The sequence below is a fragment of the Mastomys coucha genome, unplaced genomic scaffold, assembly GCF_008632895.1.
Source record: "Mastomys coucha isolate ucsf_1 unplaced genomic scaffold, UCSF_Mcou_1 pScaffold9, whole genome shotgun sequence".
Classification (NCBI taxonomy): domain Eukaryota; kingdom Metazoa; phylum Chordata; class Mammalia; order Rodentia; family Muridae; genus Mastomys; species Mastomys coucha.
This window is the reverse complement of record NW_022196915.1, coordinates 20,143,774-20,160,713: the sequence shown is the minus strand read 5'-3', so window position 1 is coordinate 20,160,713 and position 16,940 is coordinate 20,143,774. Positions and strand designations below refer to the sequence as shown.

Sequence of the window (16,940 nt, the reverse complement as noted above, 5' to 3'; positions counted from 1 at the left end):
TTTTGAGAGCAGGTTACATTCATTTAAGAAATGGTGTAGGTATTAAGATGGTCTATCCACAAAGTCATTCGCCAACTGTTTCAATGAACAATGGTTCTGCTTGGAGGGTGGCACAACATTAGGTGAGGGTAAGAATTTGGTTCATTAGCTGTGATAATTTGGGAAAGCATTCATCTCAGAGAAAGAGTAACTTACAAAGTCCTCTTCTTCAAGGGGGAATTGTTGGCACAGCAATCTCTACACTCCTTCCTGCCATTCAGCTTTGCTGTCAACCTAACCATTATAGATCCATTATAGCTTGGATCTTAAGTCTCCCAGAGGTCCATATGCTAAAGGCTGTCACCAGCAAGTGGCACTGTTGGGAGACACTTAGGAAGTTGGATCCAGTGGGAGGGAGGGAGATTATTACATTTTTACGTTGAGGTTGCCGCTGGGGCCTGGCCCCTTTCCTTCTTTCTATCATTTTGCTTCTGGCTACCATGGGTTTTGCTCTGCTTCACCCTTGGCATTTGCTGCCTCACCCAGGCCTACCTAAAGCGAGAGAGGCTGCAAACACAAACCCAAATCTGTGAAGCCAAAATAAAGCTTCCTTCCCTTAGTGGGTTACCTCAGGTATTCTGCCACAGCGACAGAAAGATGTGTCCTGAAAAATTATGTTTATAAAACATTTAGGGAGGGGGAAAGCCATATAGGATCTTTGTCACTTGCTAGGAACATACCTAAGAGAAGATGTCAACATGGACCCAGAAAGTTCTAGGAACAAGTACTTTTATCACCAGGGCCTCTATAAAAGAGAGCATTCAGGTCCAACTGGTGTGATAATAATTGTAATTGTCACTTACATAGAACTTTAAGGGAATGCACAACAGGGGACTGGATATGTGAAGGAAGTCCCAGCCCTGTGGAGTCATAACAGGCAAGCGCTCCAGCTCCATGGCACACTCAGGAAGGCTACAAATCACGAGAGGACAGGGTGCAGCTGGAGTATAGCAATGTCTATAACTATATAAAATCTCCACGTGTGATCAGGCAGGAGGACTCTGTGCCCATGGAACACTGTTCTGCTGTGATGGCCTGATTAAGGAGATTTATTTTTATACTAAATTGCCTTTGTCTCCCTCTTTAAAATGCAAATGTAATCATGTTACTTCCCTGCTTAAAATTCTGCAGGGGCTCCCATCTCTCACAACAGCAGCTTTCCTTTCTCCCTACCACCAGAAGCACGTACCAAAGAGCATATAAGCCCTTTAGTAGGACAAAGACTCCCCAAGTGTGACAGGTGACACGTAGCCAGCACTATCACCTCATGAAATACCCAAAGCTTCTTCCTCCTTCCCAGCAACAACACAGAGAGGGGATGTCGCTTTTGAAGCCTCCTTGCTGTAGTTAGAATGGTAAATGTCCCCAGAAGGCCAAGCTGTTTCAAAGCCCTTGATACTATTAAAAGGAAGTAGAACCTTTAAAACAGTGGTTCTCAATTGTGGGTCTCTACTTCTTTGGGGTTGAAAGACTCTTCCACAGGGGTCACATATCAGATATCCTGCATGTCAGATATTTATATTATGATTTGTAACTAGCAAAACTATAGCTATGAAGTGGTAACAAAAATAATAGTATGGTTGGGCTCACTAAAAACATAAGGAACTGTATTAAAGGGTCACAGCGTTAGGAAGTTGAGAACCACTGCTACAAGAGGTTGCTATGTGAGAGGAGCTGGGTCCCTAAAGACTAATGTCTCCCTTGAGATACTGAGACCCCAGACTCCTCCCCTATGCTTCCTGCTTGCCTTGAGGTGAACAGCCTTTGTCATTCACTTCCTATGTCACCACATCCTGAAGTGACAGAGCCAATGACCATGGATTAAAACTTCTGAAACCATGACCCAAATACATCTTCCCTCCTTATAATCCAATGGCCACAGGTATTTTGTTACTGTGATAGAAATCTAGCATACTTCCTTAATGCTGTTTGCAGTTCCCACACACAGAAGATCAAGCAGGGCAATGTATTCTAGGTGATAACAATGTGTCAGAACAAGCCGGTTGATGGTAACAAATACAGCAGGATAGTTATATCATTTGATTGGGAAGACTATACAAGAAATCTCTGCATCTCCAACTTGATCTTACTATAAAGCTAAAACTGCTCTAAAAAATAAAGTTTATTGACATATAATTATTGAAGATAGAGTTTTTCATACAGTATATTCTGATTATGGTTTCCCCCTGCACCCAACTCCCCTAGATCCTCCCCACTTCCTCACCTGCCCAGATCCATATGACTTATATGTGATTCTGCTGCTATGGCAAGAGGCTATTATGGCCAACAAGAGCCACTGTTTGAGAGGACATGCCTCTCAGTAAAACTGTCACTGACTGACACATTCAGACTCAAATTTAGACTTTAACCATTAGTAGCCACATACACTACAGAAGGTCCATTAGAATATGCAATGTCAACTTTGCAGTATTCATGTGAGTTAGATACTTAGGTCAATGGCAGATAGAGTGACCTCTTAATAAAGATTGGCTATTAATATTGGTGATGGTAGTGATAGAAACTCAGAAAGAGTGTACATTGTTGTGCAGCTTTGGTCTAGGTGATCCCCAAGGGTCTACTGTGGATAGTCTTGATCTATTGAGAAATGATGAAACTTTCATGGAAAAAGAAGAAGTCGGGGGACCTTAGATCAATGGGTCATTTCTCTTCAGAAGGGACCATGGGACTTCAGCATTTCTCCCTCTGATTTTCTATTTTGCATTGTGAGTTCCTCCTGACATGTATTCCTATTATGAGATACTTAGCACCCTCACCAGAGGGTAACCCAATGGGGTAGCCCAATCTTGGACTTCAAGTTTCTAAACCTTTGTGCTAAATAAACCTTTCCTCTGTGTAACTTTTGGAGATGTTTCATTATAGTAGCATAGTGGCCTGACAGAAAGAGGGATGCACTAGACTAGAACTGCATTACACTGTATGAACTTGGTTTGTTTCTCCCTATAGAACCTGAACACTTGCTCAGTGTTCAGTGAATGCTTGTTTGACAAGTGAATGGGAACGTAGGTGGGGAAAGGACATAGCTTACCCCAGTCTCAGTTGTAGATACTAACAACTCTTCTCAGAAAAGCTAAGCCTCTATATTCTTTACAGCCTCTGCTTCTCATAGTCACCTTTCTAGTGATTGCACCCGAAGGCCCTGGGTACCACCCTTACCTCCTTAGGATAACTGCCGAACTCAGCCAGCAGGGCAAGGACCCCCAGTTGTAGCAGTGTCTCATCGTCGCAATACAGTCTCTCTTCTAAAATGTCTTTCCGAAGCTGCAGGTAAAACTGATGCCTTGTCAGGCTGTGCCTAGCAAAGGAACACAGAGATGAAGACATCCTGGATGCTGAGAGCCAGGAAAGTACCACATGGTCTGAGAAAATGGATACAACCCAGCAGAACCCAGAGAACATAGCCAGAGAGATTAGTGTGGGTTCACCCACCCACACCATGCCTCCTCCTCCTGATGAGAGCTTCTCTATACCAGACATCCAGGAGGATGTAGTTCAAGCTGGTATAAAACTGATATGCAGTTAGGTTAGTATCTCTAGTAAGCAACGGAAAACAGAGATGGTGAGCTCACGCCAATCACCTACCCTAGAACTCCCACCTTGAGCTGTGGAGCGTGCACAGCAGGGACTTACTAAAAAGAGAACTTTGATGTTGGGTGGGCTGTGCTTGAAATACAGGGAGCAATTTCTCTATTATATCTGAATCCCACAGACAGAAATGGACCCTTATATGAAACACATGATCTATCATCTCCTCAGCCCTGCCTCTGCTATCCACTATCTACAATGCCAGCCTGGACAGGCATAAACCCTTAAATGATCCCAGGAATAGGCTGAGGCACTCACCAGAAAAGCCCATAGTGACTGACAAAGAACTTTATCCGCAGAAAGAGTGTTAAAGTGTCCACAGAACCTTTCGGTTGCTGTTCTCTCCAGCCTTCTGGGGCGACTTTGCACAATCTAGTGTCTGTGTCCAGAAAAAAGAATTCTTCACCTGAGATGGAAATAGTTCGGAGGAAGAATCAATAGGGAGTGGTCCACCCCCAGACTCATCTCTTCAGCTCTGCCCAGAGAGGTAGAGTGCAAACTGCATTGGTGCCGGAGAGCACCCCTCACTGTCTGGTAACAGGAGACTCTTTACATGGGGCACAGGAGCTGAGAGGAGGAGGCAAGAGAAACTGATCAGACACAATTACAGCCAGCCCACCATATGCACAGCCTTTGAGCCTGCTGATTCAACTAACTGCACATTGAAATATTTATTTTACATATACCAAATACATACAGATCTTTTCTGTCATTTTCCCCTATACTATATAGTATGGCACACCTTGAATTGGGCATTCTGAGTGCTCTAGAGACCCAGGAGAGTGTACACAATGCATGCACACATCACCTAATTTTATTTATGAACTTCTGTGGATTTGGGGGTCTACTGGAGTCCTGGAATCCATTTCCTGTGGATGCTGAGTGGTGACTGTATTTATGACAAAAAGCTGCCATGTAGCATTTGGTTCCCAGATGTCATCTTATGACAAATAAATGGAGTATGAAGTCCCTGCCACATGCCAGGGCTTTCTACATCAACTGGACCAACTTGCACCTCCCAGGAAATGACACATTACCTACTAGATGTTTGCATATTCCTCCCTCTCCCTCCTTGGCCCCTTCCCTTGTGTGTGTGTGTGTGTGTGTGTGTGTGTGTGTGTGTGTGTGTGTGTCCCCTTCCCTCCTTTTATCATTCTCTTTCTCTCTGCCATGTAAGGATTCAATGAGAAGGATTTCCTCTGGGAAACAGAAAGCAGATCCCTATGAAAAATGAAATCAGCTGGCACTTTGATCTTAGACCTCAAGATCCCAACTTCAAGGGGGAAAGAGCTCCTGTTTAAGCTGCCCAGGCATGGCACTTTGCTATGACAGTCCAAGGTGACCAGGGCAGAATAAGAACAATCTCATGTGCAAGCTCAGGTCTTCAGGTCCTACAGAGTTAATCCTCCAGCCCATCTAGATTGAAGCCTAGATCAGCCAGAACCACTGAATACTGTCTATCCTTCTGCTCCTTTAAAAGCTGTTCTCAACCAAACTTGGCAACATAGCCCACTCCTGGATTCCTGCAGGTCTGCCCGTGCCATAGATCCCAAGCTGTCTGTTTCTGTACTCCACCCTCCACCCCCAGTGCATAGCACAGCATCTTGTCTAGGGTAGTACTCCAACCATGGTTTGAAGGTAGAACTTTTAAATTAGCAGCCAGCCTTTTCTGCCTGGGCAGTATGTGTGGAGAGATAGGTAGATGTCCAGGTACCTCTAACAACCATCACCCAACCCTCTGCCCTTATTGCTGATAGCCATCACCCCACAACCTCAGCCCTCCACCCTTGCTGCAGAATTTGATTCCCCACACCACGCTCGCTTTCCTTTAAGCTGGATTTTCTCCAAGGGTAAATGAGTTGTCAATACAGTCTTTCAGTAACCCCTCCCAAGATGGTCTCTATGCAGACCTGTGATCTCCCCAGGAGGCACCTCCCTAAGCAGCTCCAGAAGCCCAGGAATCATCCCCATAAGAAGGGTCTATAATCACCTCCCTGACTGGAGGGTAAAGGGTGTATTCACCTAGATTTGAGTTATCTGCTCATTTCATATCTTGAGCATGCATGTGCCTGTGGAGGCCAGAGAACAATCTTTAATGTCGTTACTTGAATACCATCCAGCATTTTTATTGAGGTAGGGACTCTATATGGCCTGGAACTCCCCAGGTAGGTTTGATTGTCAGGCCAGCAAGCCCCAGGGATCTGCCTATCTCTGCTTCCCTATCACTGGGATTACAATGACAAACCATCATGCTTAGATTTTTGGTACTTGAGTCCTGACAATCAAACTCAAGTCAGGCACATTACCAACCAACTGAGCCATCACTCACACCCTGGTTTCCACTTCAAATCAATAAAACACAGTATTTTCTGTAAGCTGTCCAGTCAATGTAGCTCTCACCCCTCATCACCGAAGCTTCTTTCACAGAAGACAGAGCCCATTACAGAAAACCACTACTGGCCAAATACAGAGAACACCTCACAGTGGGCACCCAACTCCTGTTGCTATGACTACAACCTAACCCAGGAACGAGGTGGAAGGGGGAAGTGGAAAGATTGTAAAAGCCAGAAGACCAGGAAGTCTGCTGCAAGATTATGGTTTCCAGATATGACAGGAAAGCTAGATCTGTGAAATCCCAACAACATAGCTGCCTAAACAAGGTCTGAATGGTAACAATGCCAACTGCTATCAGTGTGGATGCGGGGCCATCTCAGGAATCTCTAACCCTAGATGAAAAGCTACAGGCAACTAGTGACTGTTGAGAGAAAGGAAGAATTAGTTTTCTCCAGAGATGAGCTCTCTGATTAGTTATCCAATACCAAACATCATCTCTGAAAATGTGTACATACAAGCATCACTAAACACTAAACAGACTCAACAGGTTGCCTTTGTATATGGGCACACGATGCAGTCACATGTAACAGTAATAGTACATAAGAGGCTGTGAATTTAAAAACATGGCTGGGTTTGAAGGAGGGAGTGGGAAGGGAGAACTGATGTTGTAACTATACTTTAATTAAAATGTTTTCAAAAGTAAAGCTACTATTCAAAGTTACTTTGAATAGTTCCTGGCATATATAGCAGGCACTTAAGAAGAATAAAATGCTTCCTAAAACTGCTTTCCTTTGTTCATTGAAAAGTTTAAACTTCATTGGTCATGACCTATATAACAGCACAAATTGGCTGTCCTTTCTGCTTGAAAGTGGGGTTCTTATGCAAAGGGTCTGATGAAAACCCTGTGGAGACAAGGATGCTGCCACCAGGCACACTGTGCCACACTAAGAGCCCACAAGCAAATAGACCACTCATGAGAGGAAAGACTTGGAAAGAAATACGCAAACCGTTCTCTCAGGAAAGAGACTTGGGATATTTGGGACCAACGTGCAAAATGCCAGCAGCAACCCAGGTGGTTTAGAAATGTTTTTAATGTTTGCCTGTCTGCCTTTGGAGCATGGTGACTCACCAGCCCTGCCCAGCCACCACTCCACGACCTGCCACCATGTTTTCATCACAGTGCTCATTTGATGCTTCTCACACAGCACCCTCTATGCTAACCTACGTCAAGGTAAGCAAAGTAAGATGTCCCAGGACCAAGCAGCTTTTCAGAAGGAACTCATGTACCTGGGTTCCCGGAAGCTCAGGTCACTAGTGTGACTAGGAACCACCTACCTTTCACATAAGCCAAGCCAAAGTAGGTGGTCTCCATAAGGTTGGCAAAGGACATGACAGCATTGAAGACAGCTCCTGCTGTGGACTCCACATCACACTTCACCTCCAGGCACTGTCCATTCAGCAAGACCACACAGAGGTCTCCGAGAGCCAAGTAGGATTTCCCTTTTTTGGTCTGAAGGCAATAACAGTGCTCACAGTTAAGATGAGGCTTTGAGTCTTTAGCTTGGGCAGTTACCAGGCTGTGCACATTCCATGAAATGCCTCATTTAACTGTCTAACTGTCTATGAGATGAGAATAGTTTTTCTCCCTATTAGCAGATGAAAACCCAAGGCTTAGAGACAATGAGGGATTTTTCCAGGGTTGCAGTCTGGGCTCTCTGAGGAAATCTTGGAGGTTGGCAGTGTCGGATAAGACTGATCCATATCTTTCCCTGGCTTGTCTTCAGACTCATCTATGAGTCATGAACCCTGACTGAGCCAGGAAAGGCTTTCCTGGTGCTCTTCTGCATTGCTCTGAGCTACTGAGAAGATGGGAAGATGTCAGCATGGGGGCGACATAGGAACCTGGGAGAAGAAAGATACCATCCGAGCCTTCCCTTAGCCCTGCCTCCAGAAGGCCTAAGAGCCAAAAGGCAGCATTGCCAGACAGGCCTGGCCAGACAGGCATCTTCGCTCTAGGAGTATGGAAAATGGGAAGGTCATCAACCCAAATGCTCAACATTAGCTGAAAACCTCATGGCCCCAGGCTGGACATGAGCCATGAGGGCATGTACTGGGCTGAGCTAGGTAGCATGCCCTAATGATGCTCTCCGTCTGTCAGACCCTTTCTCTACAATCTCCCATGCCCCTCTCCTTCCATTCTTATCATCTAAGAGCCACTTCCCTGAGTAAAGGAACATTTTTTCCTCATTCTTGCCTATCATCTTCTACCCTCTCCATCTTCTTGGGGTTTTTGTTTTGTTTTGTTTTGTTTTTTCTTTTTCTTTTTCTTTTTGTTTTTTTTTTGCATAAATCGCTACCTGGCATGCTTTTTTTGTTATCCCTTTTCCTTCTCCCAGACTGTAGGCTTTGCATGGAAAGGACTTTGTTTGCCACAGCATACAGGGCAGGGTCTTGGAAGAGTACCAGCCTTATGGAGATGCTCTATGGCATCTGTGCTGAACGAGATGAAGGCTGAACTGGGAGTGAGGGTGAGAATGACAGGAAGCCACAAGGAGCTTCTTGCCTAGAGGAGAATGAAAGGCCGGAGTAGGGTGGCCATGCCTGGCAGGTGTCTGAAGGAACAGGACAGATGCAGGAACATGGCATGGATGGAAAGGAGAACACTATTCTTTACACAGCTTTGAAAAGGCAGTATGAGCAGAAATGGAAGAAAGAAAAGCAGAGAGACCAGAAGGTTCATGGAGGTGGCACAGAAAGACTACCACGATGTCCTCAGAATATATCCCATTTAAAACACAGTGAACCTTGAGTTTCTTCAGCTTGATTCCCATCCCACCTAGTCTAACCGGTAGTTACCACAATGGATCCAGGCAAATGTAGGGTCGCCGGGGCCTCTCCAGCCAACTGGATGAACTCTGGTCTGGAGAACTGAGAAAAAAATTCAGAATAGTCAAAGGTAGAAGAAAATGGTTTTAGTGTTAGAGCTCATCTCTCTCTGCCTTATACAGCTCTCTGCCTCCCATTGACACTCACCCCCAAGGAAACAGGTCCCAGCAAGACAGAGGAGACAGAGGCGACATGGGCAGAGACCTCCACTGTCCATCTCAACAGAGGCCTAAGAGTGAGGTGGAGGAGACTGACAGCATGCTGACTCTACCGAATGCTTCATTAGGAGCTACTATACAGCCAGTGAGGCAGAGAGAGAGGACTGAATGATACCTAGTGTCGAGTGGCTAAGTCCAAGTTTCTGTCGCTTCAGGCCTATGAACCCCCCCAGGGTCAGTTCAGGCCTATGAACCCCATCCCAGAGTCCCTGGGTCCTGAGGCCCCTGTATCTGCCCTCTGTTAAAGGTCCCAGCTAGGACCATTCTTGACAGTGTCCTCCAGCTTCAGCCCCATTTGCTCACCTTTCCCTTTCTTTGCAGAAAATTCCTTGAAGATGTTGCTGGCTGAGAGCTTTCTGCTTCTGCCAAGAGCATAGAGCCCGAGCCACACCGCCGACCCTCCTCACAGTCACAGGGACCTGTACCTGCAAATGTGCTGGCCAGAGGATGGGTGACACACTTGGTGATGCATCCGTTCTGTGACAGACTCGGCTGCCACCTCATGTTATCTCCCATATCATGAGAGGTTTACACAGCCTCTTCTGTTGGTGAAGCTGAGACCCTCAAAAGGTAAGGCTACACAGCCATAGGGCAGGAAAATACAACCACATCCACTTGTCCCCTACCCCAGGATTCTGCCTCTGTGCCCACCACCACCACAAGGTCCCAATAATCCATAAATAGATCATGGCTATGACCTTGATTTGAAAACTTTAGACATTCAAATTGTTTTGATGATAAACAGTCATGTGCCACCTTCTGGTGCTTTGGTCAACAGCAGGCCAGCTGTGTATGCAACAGGGGTCCTATGATACAGTGGAGCCAGAAAACTCTTACCAGCCAGAGGGGTTGAATCCATCACAGAGTGAACAGTATGTTATGTACTTTTGGGGATACTGGGGGTAACAAACCTGCTCCCCAGGAGTGAAGCCTCCCGGGTTTTCACTTGGTCCCAGAAGGAGCCAGAGAGGCCAGGAGAACTGGCTGGACCCCACTGAAATCACCAACCTATGGATATGAGCTCTGAGTAGCTGTTGCCTGTAACCGTTGTTCTTTGTGGTTGTTTGCTATATGTAGAGGCAAGACGTGCCTAGGGATCACCACTAAACAAACCGTCAAGGCTCATGTTGTCCCATTTCTGAGCCTGAATGGGATTCCCAGAAGATATGGGATCCCTGACATACAGTTGTCAGTAGGCCCCATATACCTTGGCTTCTTACTAATGTCATTTTCTTTTTTCTTTCTTTCTTTCTTTTTTTTTTTTCAACATGTAAGTCCTTTATTTTCCTCAAAGAGCCCAAATTGTACTTTTGATCAAGGTCTTGTTTCTGGAGCTAGGAAACTGAGGCCTCAGTCGTCAGCCTGCTGCATGGTTCCCTTCTCAGACACAGAGATGCCATCCAAAAACTTTCTGATATCCTTGTTTTTAACTGTTGTGGCTTGCTGAATAAGAGCCACTGAATTAGAAACAAGTTCAATATCATTTCCTTCAAGGATTAATTCATCCTTCTGGGCTTGAGAGTCAGAACAATCAACAGCTGTCCTCATCTGAACCCTGCGGATGTATTTCTCACCCAAGAAATTTCAGATTTCAACCAAAGACCCAAGTGAGCATACACTGACCTCATCTTGTTTTTTGTTTTTTTGGGTTTTTTGTTTGTTTGTTTGTTTTTGATTTTCGAGACAGGGTTTCTCTGTGTAGCCCTGGCTGTCCTGGAACTCACTCTGTAGACCAGGCTGGCCTTTTACTCAGAAATCTGCCTGCTTCTGCCTCCCAAGTGCTGGGATTAAAGGTGTATGATATGACCCCACCACCGCCCAGCTTTTTTGATTTTTTTTTCTTATGACCTCATCTTGTAACGGAAGCCCCCATAAGACCCTTGATCGTGTTCTGAACATGACTGCAGATGGTTCGGGCAGTGGTCAATTCCTTTCTGTTACCCCATCATTTGTCAATCTTTGTCAGCCTCTTCTTTGTCTTTCCAAGAAAACTCAGCTCTACCTTGATGTGACTGAAGTCCCTCAGCAGAGTTCCCCTGGGGCCCTGTACAATGACTGTGCACCCCATCAGAGTGATGTTGACATTTTCTGGAATGTCGACAGTCTGATTGCTGAGAATGGTCTTCATTCTCACCCCCAGCCGAGGCGGCAGAGCTCAGTAGTGGGAAACTCACCTGTTAACAAAGCTGTTGCGACTATGCGCTGTGGTACTCCAGCATCGCTCCAGAGAACTCTGTGTCTCTGTGCTTCTCTCTGAAACTAACCAGACAGTACAGTGGGCAGAGATGGTGCAAGCAAGCAGCCTGGCTGTATAGGATAAGCAGCCCAGAGCGTAGATACCAGCACAAGGGATCGGCTGTGTGCCCTTGGTGAAACTACTAAATGGCTCTGAGTCTGTGTTCTCAGACTGCAAATAGATATGAGAGAAGGAGTGGGGCCTGGGAGGGGGTGGCACAAGAAGAGTGTGTGTGTGGCGGGGGAGGGTAAGTTTAATGACTAAAAGCAAAGTAGCTCCTTGATTTAAGAACAATGAGCAATTAAGTTTAAATAAAAATAAACAAAATTAGGATTGGCGGCACACATCTGTAGTTTCCACCCTTAGAGGCTGAGGCAGGAAGATCACGAGTTCGAGGCTAGCTTATGAGATACTGTTTTAAAATAATGAGTAAGTAGAGTATGGTAGTTAACACTGATCAGCTTGACAAGATCTGGAATCCAACCTCTGAGCGTGTCTTGAGAGACTTCTTAGACTGGTTTAATTGAGAAGGGACTATCAGCCCTAACTAAGAATCTCACCACTCGATGGGATGGGTGACTTCTTAGACTGGTTTAATTGAGAAGGGACTATCAGCCCTAACTAAGAATCTCACCACTCGATGGGATGGGTTCCCAAACTAAATGAAAAGAAGCAAGTGAGTCGAGCACTAGTATTCATTTTTCTCTACTTCCAGATGCAGTGTGACCAGTAGCTGCCTGTCACTCCTGCCACACGACAGTGTAGACTGTACCTTCAAACTGAGCCAAACCAAAGCCTGCCTCCTTGGGATGCTTGTGTCTGCTCATCTCATAGCAACAGGAAAAGTCACTCCTGTCTAACTGAGGGTCAGATAGCTGGAAAGCAGGGAAAGGCATGTGTAAAGGGTACTATAAAAACCCACTCTTGCAGCGTACCTGATGTAATAACAACACCACTACCAACAAAAACTTTTATGAGGTATTTGCTTGTCATTCCACTTTTAAGCCCTTGGCTATTTGTGGACTGGAGAGATGGCTCAGTGGTTAAGAGCACTGGCTGTTCTTCTGGATGCTCTGGGTTCAATTCCCAGCACCCACGTGGTGATTCATAACCATCTGTAACTCCAGTTTCAGGGGATCTGATGCCCTCTTCTGGCCTCCACAGGCACCAGGCATGCACATGGCACACAGACATACATGCAGACAAGACATTCATACATTAAAAATAAAAGCTTTTTCTTAGGTTTTTTGTTGTTGTTGTTTGTTTGTTTGTTTTGTTTTTTCGAGACAGGGTTTCTCTGTGTAGCCCTGGCTGTCCTGGTACTCACTCTGTAGACCAGGCTGGCCTCAAACTCAGAAATCCTCCTGCCTCTGCCTCCCAAGTGCTGGGATTAAAGGCGTGTGCCACCACTGCCCGACTTTTTCTTGCTTTTCTAACTTGTTCTCATCAATTTGAACAACTAGGCTTCAGTTTAAAGAGCTAATATTCCAAGTAATTAACTCTATTCAACTATTAAAACTTAGTTAGGCACAGTGATTCTAGACCCAGGCCTGAGGCATTTCCTGGGAAAGTGGCTTTGTGTAGGAGCTGTGTATGTAGCCGGGATGTCCACACACTCGGGGCAGGAGACAACAGAACAGTCACCTCGGGTACTCTCTGTCCAAACAGGAACACTGGGGGCCTTTACTCACCTCTCCGGGGCTGCAAAGCATCCGAGGCCGGAGCTCCGGGGCTCTCGTTGACAGCCTGATGCAGCCTGCTCCTGAGAAAACAGCTTCTGCTCTGCTGCTCACAGGCAGTTTCCTCTACAACTCTCCTCTCCACCTGAGGGAGGAGCGAGGCAACCTCAAATCAGCGAGAAGTCAGCAGGCTGCATTTATACTGACATACGCATGCTCCCTGTCAGGTTATCTAACTCCTTACAGAGTCTGCTAGACAAGTGCTCTAAGGCTGAGACCCTGAATTTTTTTTAATTTAGTTTTCTTGTAGTTAAATGTTGGCTGATTTAGATTCCAATAGTCACACACAGCTAGTGACTGCCCAACGGGAAAGATGGGTTCTATAACTGACCTCAGAGATGGTACCCAGCACCAAGCCCACCAGCCGACTGATGTGGAGACTGGCAGGGGCTGGGTACACAGCCACCTCTTCCTGATGAATCCGGCAGGCTTCCAGAACTGCCTGCAATGGCCGCCGTCTTCGTGGCTGGTCTTCACACATGGCCAGCAGGAGGGAGTGTACCGGCTCTTGAAGCTGCAGGGGCTGAAGAACATACATGGATGAGAAGTGCGGCCGTGGCCGTGGCCACGAGGAGTGGCTGCTGTAGGGTACCGAAGCCTGCATGCCCTGGAGATCCCAGAAAACACATTCCTCACAACAAGAACAAGTTTGCTTCTTCTGGAACAGACATCTGATTTGTCATGAGTCCGAGCCATGGTTTCTACATCCAAAGTACACAGTGCTGCTCTCTAATCTTAGCTCTTCTGCTCAAATGCAATCTTGGCAGATTAACGGAAAGTCTGTGTTGGACACCGGACCTTGACCTGAGCCAAATGCTTGGCCATACCAGTAGTCAGCCACACATGCATAATGCACACACACACACACACACACACACACACACACACACACACACCATTGACTTGGGAGCCTGCTGTTTCCTATGGTTATTTGTTATCTCACGACAACTTCCCCCTGGAACACAAGTACATGGGAATCAGACCTTTAAGTTAAGTCAGCAGCAGCAAGGGGCTCAGTCATAGTCTCCATTGCTCAAACTCTGTGCCGCACACACATTGGGCCGAAGAAAAAATAGTCTTGTACAACTAATTCCCTTCCTGCTCTCAGGGGGCCTGGGTGATGCCCAGCAAGCAGGCTACTGTGTCAAGATTTTACACAGCTCGCTAGAGCCCACTGTGCCTGCATAGCTGCTTCAGGAAGCACAGAATTCCACAAGTATACAGGTAAAAACCTGACCCTTAAGCAACCGCAGGGGTTTAGGGTCAAGGTAGAAAGACTTTTCAAGTGGCATATCGATAAAGGCAGAGGAATACAGAAGAGCTGGTGTGTGTGTGTGTGTGTGTGTGTGTGTGTGTAAGGAAAAGGCTACAGCAGGGCCTATGACAGAATGACAGTATGGGTCCCCAAAAGAACTGGGTCCAAGATGCGACTGGCAGAGAAGTAAGCTAAGTACAGTTTTGAAAATCACATATCCATAAGACAAGCCCTGGGGATGTCAGAGAACCAGTAGGCAGGAGCAGAAGCCAAATTCTGGAATCCATGTTGCCTGGTAGATGCTAAAATATATAACCATGGGGTAGCAGTGGGGGTCTCACCTCAAGCGGGTTGAGTTGTAAATACTTTTCTGCTTAAGAGATGAGAGGTGAGGAAGAGAGGGAGGGAGAAAGAGAGGTGGATTGGTGAGAGAGGAGGGAGGGTCTTGTGGCTAAGCTCAATGATGCTTTTATAGTCTTAGTTTTTAAAGGACTCTTGTGTCAAATGAAAATATGAATTCACACATGCATGCAGGTATGGACACACGTGCACACACACATAAGAATGCATACATGTTCCTGGTGCATGTATTCATCTGTTGAATTGTACAACATGATTTACTCCATAAGGCTTCTATTTTGGAGCTTGCTATAGTCAGTAACAACCTAGCCTGAAACCTCTTTCAGAGGAAATATTATGGTACGTTTTACCTCAATTACTGACCACAGAACCCTTTTCCCAGGGCAGCAGCTCACTTTAGGAAGAGCTGATTCTAAAAGCATTTGAGACAATACATAAGGAACTGTCTTTTGTTATATGTTATATATGAAATCCTCTACAAGTGAATCTTTTTTTTTTTTGGGTTTTTGAGACAGGGTTTCTCTGTATAGCCCTGGCTGTCCTGGAACTCACTCTGTAGACCAGGCTGGACAAGTGATTCTTAGGTTTGACTCCCAGTCCCAGCTTGGGTCTGCTTGGTGTATTGTTTATGAAATTAGGGAAATGAGTTGTGTAATTGGCTGGTAATGCCTACATATGGCTTTGGATAGAAGGTGGTAAGATCTATCTATACTCGATGCCTGTGGTCCAGCACAGGGGAGAGCTACTAAGCTAATCCAGAGAGATGACCTGGTAAGATGTGTTGCATTCTTGTTTACAGACCTGGTTTGGTGGAACATGAAATCCTGCTGACCAGTAGAGAGTCATCCCTAAGGAATAGACATGCATCTGCCCAAGAGAAAAGCACATGGTTAGATGTCAGGCATGTGACTCCACAGTCTAGCAGGCCCAAGTGCAGCAGTTTCCACAAGCAAGGGGTGGGAATCTGGATAGCCCTGCACCATCTGCACCTTCTTAACCTTTGCTTCCTCCCACGCTGCAGGCTAGAAATTTGTTTTCTAGCAGTAACTATGACTCCCAGATTGGTGAAAAATAAGAGAGAACATCTGTTAGGGTACTTCTGGAAGAAAATAAAAACATTTGCTTTATTGGGAAAACCAAAAAAGATGTGACTGGTCCCACACGTGCCCTGTCATTTCTGTCTGTAATACCACGTGATATATGGGACCACAGCAGCCATTTTGCCACCATGTGGTAATAAGCACAAGGACCAGAATAGAAATCACATCCTGAATCTTTGTTGACATCACCGAGCTGCTCCCCATACCTAGATCCCTCCTCAAGTAACTAAAGACTAACTGTGGGTCTGGTTGTTGTATTTGGGACTTTCTCATTCTTGTAACCAAAGCCAGCTCTGTACTATGTGATAGGTCAGTCTTACTACAAAGCCCTATATGTTGTCAGAAAATGACACAGAGTAACACGAAGAGCTTGGTCAGATCCTCTGAAGTCCCCCATTTTTGAAGTGAGCATCTTGCCCAACCCCTCTAAGGACAGAAGTGATCATTATCAGCTCAAGCCCTGTTATAGAAGCCCTTTGCTTATTAAAATGTATTTTGTCTTCACAACAACCCTCTGAGACAGGTTTTTAACTGTCCCCGTTTTTTTTTAAGTTTCATTGCATTATGATGAGAAAAGTTACATGATTTCAATTTGTCTGAATTTGTTAACATTCAAAAACATATTTTAAGTAAATAGAACTAAATCACATTCTTGTTTCCCTTTTGTACCCCAACTCCTCCCAGAGACCCCCTTCAATACCTACAATATCTTTTTGTTGCCATATTCTTTAAAATTTTTAAAATATTATAACAATAAAAATGAGTATTATAAAAGTTGTTTGATATAAAACAATAATCAATTTAACAGCCTTATGTAGATGCTTGTCTACAGCAATACTAAAAATATATACATTTTTCTCAATATAAATTTTAAATAACTCCAAACATATTAACTGTATATTTCAAAATAATACATCACTACTAGTATTTTCTTAAATGAACATAAATATATAAAGTCTTTTTGTTTGTTTGTTTTGTATTTAGTAGAGTTTAAAATCTTGGCTCTTACTGTGGTACAAGCCCAAAATAAGAACAATTTTTAGACATTGGATTTCGTTTTAATAAGGCTGTACTTCAATGACCCTCGCATCACCAAAGGATTTTACCTCCATCGTAGCTAAGCTGAGAGTTGACAGTTCTGCTGCACCAAGCAATGAACTGTAGGCACAA

The 16,940-nt window shown here is 45.1% G+C and overlaps 1 pseudogene; it reads right to left on the bottom strand.

Moving 5' to 3' along the window:
- Nucleotides 1-10,430: 10,430 nt before the first annotated feature.
- Nucleotides 10,431-11,208, bottom strand: LOC116084401 (annotated as a pseudogene).
- Between the last annotated feature and the right edge of the window lie 5,732 nt (nucleotides 11,209-16,940).